Here is a 4,622-nt window from a genome sequence, read left to right on the forward strand (position 1 = left end):
TTTGTGCACCATTAAATCAAACTGCCTGTCTTTCTAAGGGTTTCTGAAATTCCAACTTTGTAAGCCATCATAAGGGGGAAAAAAAAAAAAAACCAGAAAAATAAATGCAGTTAGAACATAAAGTTTTCCTTGTGCCCATGTCCTCATATCCTCTCCCTGAAAATGACTCCCCTGGGTACTCACCCTCCACCAAAACATTGCGTTGTCTTGTAAAATAAAAATAAAGCCAGCAGAGTGAGCAGATGGAGCAAAAAAGTGAAAAGCGGCATTCCCTTGACACCAGCCGGTCCACACCCACGGGAGGAAGCCTCGTGTCCCACTGAGAACCTGGGTCAATGGGGCTCTGAAATCACTTTAATGAAAGCACCGAAGGCGCTCATCCCTGTCCAAACATATTTTCATTCAGATTCAGCCAAGGTGATGGGCTGGGTCAGCAAACACGACCATGAAACCAGGACCTGGGTGCAAAACAACGCTTTCTCCTGTACATTTCCGTGTTTGCATCGCGACATTGACATGGGTCCTGGCATCTGTCTGCAGCGCAAAGGCGTGCAACCTGGTCCAGCTGCCGAAGCTGCCTGCCCGGGGAGGCGGTTTGCAGACAGCCCCGCGGGATCACGGAAACATGCTGTGTCCGCCACTTCCGGCCCCAGCCCAGCTGCCCCGGAGATGCTGAGGGCAATGGAGCGGCCGCCCTCCCTCCCCACACAGGGCTGGCGTTCCCGCTAATGAGAGCCGGGACTTAGGCAAGAGGAAGGCCAGTTCTTGTGAGTGATGTAGAGAAACCCACTGTCCTTCGACCAGATCCCTGGATTCTGGGCTTCATCTCATTTAAGAAAGACATCTGTGTATATTGTGCAAAATAAATAAAATCGTGGGATGAGAAAAAAGGAAAGAGAAATAGTCCTGGTTTAATTCTCTGAAGAGGGCAGCTCTCAGGGTCTGGAAAGGGCTTAGTTTGTACTTGATCTGCAGACAGAATAGTCCCCTCTCTGCGGAGGTACTGACCATGTGAGCACACTGGGCAACCACACAGGACCGGGGTGGGTACGGTGCCCTTGAAACTAGCTGCTCTGTGTGACCTGGGATTTGTCCCCACCATTGGCAGTGGGTTAAGTGGATGAATCCGTAGCCAGGTAACACACTCTCCCTCTGTTCCGAAACGATCCTCTCGTTCTCAACCCAAGTCCCAGAGCAGGGCCTGTAGTCCTAATGACCCCGCACCCAGCCCATGCCGTGGAGTTAGAGACCTCTCAATCTCCTACTGATGGCATGAGAAAAACAGGGACCACGGAAGGGGAGAAAAAGGCCCAGGACACGACCTTGGGTCAGAGGGCTGGGAAATCCCCCGTGTGATTCAGCCCCTTAACATCTGTGTCTTTGGGGGTCATACCGGGGCTCCGGGAGGGAACCACATGTGACAGTCACATGCTTCTCTGCCAATCTCATTCGAAACAGCTCTGAGCTCCTTTCTAACCACAAAATGGCAGGAGCCTGTCTGAGTGCTGTTTACTCATCCTCTACCAAGCTGGTGAGCAGCAAAAGGCAGAAAGGTGGGCAAAACCCAGCAAGAGTCTTGGAAGGAAACCCCTCACGGGAGGTACAAATGGATGCCTGGGGCTCATCAAGCTGCGGGAGTATCCAAGTGTGCTCTGGCAGGGGCTCAAGGGTTCCTGGTCGGCAGAAACATGCAGGAAGGGCGCCTTCTCCCTGTAGAGCGCGTGGACAGGCTCCAGGAGGGTGCAGAGGTCCCCGAGGCAGGAAGTGAGGTCTGACCGTCTCCAGGAGCATGGGGCAGAGGGAAAGGGAGGTTCTCACAGGAAGCCCCTCGGCCAGGCTCAGGGCTGGGGAGGAAGGCGTCCGGGGGTTCTCCCTTCCCACGTCACTTCCCAGCGTGGAATCGGGCCATCCACAAACAAAAGTGGGAGTGCAGGGCGGGGCTGGGCGCACACAGAAGGCTGGGAGCCGCAGCACCGCCAAAGGAGGCCGAGGGTCAGGAGAGAAGGACCGTGAAAGGTGACACTTACTCAACAGGTTACTTAACCCTGAAGCAAACCGGGAGAAAGGTTAGTTTCTATCCGAAGCTGCTCTATGCAACTCATTCACTCCCTCCCTCACTCCTTCTCCCATGGGTTCGCACAGACATTCCAGCAAGTTCCCCGTCTGTGCACCTGCACGCGGTAGGACCCCAGAGGAGACAAAGGGAAAAAAAAACATGCTTGGTCATTTTACTGCTAGGCTGTGACTTCCCGTCACTGAAAAGTACTTTTGCCTGATGAGAATAAACGTTGACCCGGACATTCAGAAAACGGTCCTCTTACAGTGAAGTAAGAAATTCGATCTGATTGGAAGATGCTCCCCTCTGACACCCAGGCTCCGAGGGCCTCATCCAGAGCTGGCCCAGATCAGCTGCAGGATTCTTGCTGACCTCGGCGTTTGTCTCTTCTAGTCTTCAGGTTCCGACAAGTGTATGAATTTTCCCGAAATTTTCATGTAACTTGTCCGGGTGGGGGCCGGGGGAGGCGGTTCTTGCCTGGGGCTTGGGACCTGTTACTTGTATTCATCTGCTGAGCTGCGCTGGAGAAAGGGCTGGGGACAACAGCTACCATCACACAGCTGGAGGTGGCCGTGGGCGAGGTAGGGGACTGCCCCGGGGATGGATTGAGGGGACCTGGGTGTCATACCCTGTCCTGACACCCAGTGGCTCTTGGTGCCTCATTCTCGCTGCTGTGGGAGAAAATCAGGGAGAAGGGATATGCTCAGACTAGGGTCTCTTGGCCTTGACACTGTGTCTTGGGTCTACGGCCATACCACCCTGAACGCGCCCGATCTCGTCTGATCTCGGAAGCTAAGCAGGCTCGGGCCTGGTTAGTACTTGGATGGGAGACACTGTGTCTTGGGACAGAACGTTCCTTGCTGTGGGGGCTGTCCTGTGCGTTGTGGGATGTCCCACAACCTCCCCAGTAGATGCCAATAGATTCCCTCCAGCTGCAACAGTCAAATGTATCTGCATTTATCGATAGGGGGGGAGGATTATCTCCAGTGGAAAACCATGGGTAGAGACCAGCACCGTCTAAGCCAGAAGCCAGACGTGATCATGGAGTACTTGAAAGGTGGCTAGTTTCAACTGAGATGCACTGTAAGTAGAAAATGTACACTGGAATTCAGACATTCCAATGAAAAACAAAAAAAGAATGTAAACTATCCCGTGGATATTTTTATAGTAATACATTTTTATATTTTGTATTGATTCTATGTTGCTGTGGTAGTATTTTTAATACACAGTGATAAAGGATAAAAATGATAAGCGTGAGTGTGCCTGGGTGGCTCAGTGGGTTAAGCCTCTGCCTTGGGCTCAGGTCATGATCCCAGGGTCCTGGAATGGAGCCCCGCATCATACTCTCTGCTCACTGGGGAGTCTGCTTCTCCCTCCCCCTCCCCACCCTGCTCATGTTCTCTCTCTCTCTTTCAAACAGATTTTTTAAAAATCTTTAAAAAAAAATTGTAAACATGAATTTTACCTTTTTCTTTTTCTTTTTCTTTTTTTACTTTTTATAATGTGGCTACAAAAAAAAAAATTGAAAATAATGGCTCAGCTTTTGGAGGTAGAATTTCTGTTGAACACTGCTGGCCAAGACCCTCCCTGATCAGTAGCCCAAATTCCGTGCGAATGACTTACTACCTCAGGAACAAAGCAATCATTTTCCAGCACCATCTGCCATTGCAATGGACCAGACGGTGGAGGCATGTCAGAGGGCGGACACAGAAGCCTGTCAGAGCATCTCCGATGCTTGGCCTGAGATACATTTGAGTCTCTCTCTTCGCCTCGAAAAACTAAGCAAAATCTGCAGTGTCTGCATTGAGAGGCCGCGCCCTGCTTCATCCCACAGCGGAAGCAGCCCCGGCTGTCAGCATCCTGCTCTGGGCTGCTGATGGATGCAGCAGAGCCTGACACCCACACAGAAACCCAGGGAAGCCTGCCTCCCCGAGGTGGGCGGGGGCAACTTTCCGCTTCCTCCAACCTACAGAGGAGACTGGGGTCCGTGTGCTCTCTCTGTAACTGGGCAAGCTGGGTCCTAAAGCCACTGGTATGGAGAGCTTACTTGTCCAACAAGCCACCTCTCTACCTCTCTTAATTCCCGCAGGAGTTCTGTTAGCTGGACATTGTTAGGATGTTCCCATTAAAGGTACAGGTGGCCAGTCGGAACTTTGCTCCAGAAATTAAGGCCGTTAGAAATGTTAGTTTCTTCATTTCTATTAAATGGATTCAACCTTAACTTCTTGTTACTCTCACTTCTCATTCCAGTCCCCGCAGTTGTTCAAAAGGCAGAGACGGTTCCAGGGTCACAAACAAAGGAGAACATTGGAGGTGGGACTCCTCTACTTTTCTGTCCCTCAACTCATAATCCCTGACATGTCATTGCAATGGCCCACGAGGTACCTTGGAAAGTCTGTCTGCTGCCTCTAGGGAGCCGAGCAGCCATTCCCTTCCCTGGTTTGGCCGCTTTCCTGAGAGCTGGACTGTGACAACACAGGACTCAAATTCTTGAGGCTCCTTCTAGAATCCCCAACCCACCAACTCTTTCCTAGCTACTGGAAAGCATTTTCTCTGTTCTGAGGCA

The 4,622-nt window shown here is 51.6% G+C and overlaps 1 long non-coding RNA gene across 3 annotated transcripts; it reads left to right on the forward strand.

Moving 5' to 3' along the window:
- Nucleotides 1-1,811: 1,811 nt before the first annotated feature.
- LOC101672604 lies at nt 1,812-4,277 on the forward strand. Of its 3 annotated transcripts, none has more exons than XR_001179644.2 (3): nt 1,881-2,468; nt 3,024-3,139; nt 3,597-4,277. It is a non-coding gene; the product is annotated as an uncharacterized LOC101672604 (long non-coding RNA). The 3 variants fall into 3 exon arrangements; XR_199520.3 differs by having other exon boundaries at nt 1,881-2,066; nt 2,239-3,139; XR_001179643.2 differs by having other exon boundaries at nt 1,812-3,139.
- The last annotated feature ends 345 nt before the right edge of the window (nt 4,278-4,622 follow it).

Source organism: Mustela putorius, unplaced genomic scaffold (assembly GCF_011764305.1).
Source record: "Mustela putorius furo isolate JIRA1106 unplaced genomic scaffold, ASM1176430v1.1 tig00003870_pilon_pilon_pilon, whole genome shotgun sequence".
Lineage (NCBI taxonomy): Eukaryota > Metazoa > Chordata > Mammalia > Carnivora > Mustelidae > Mustela > Mustela putorius.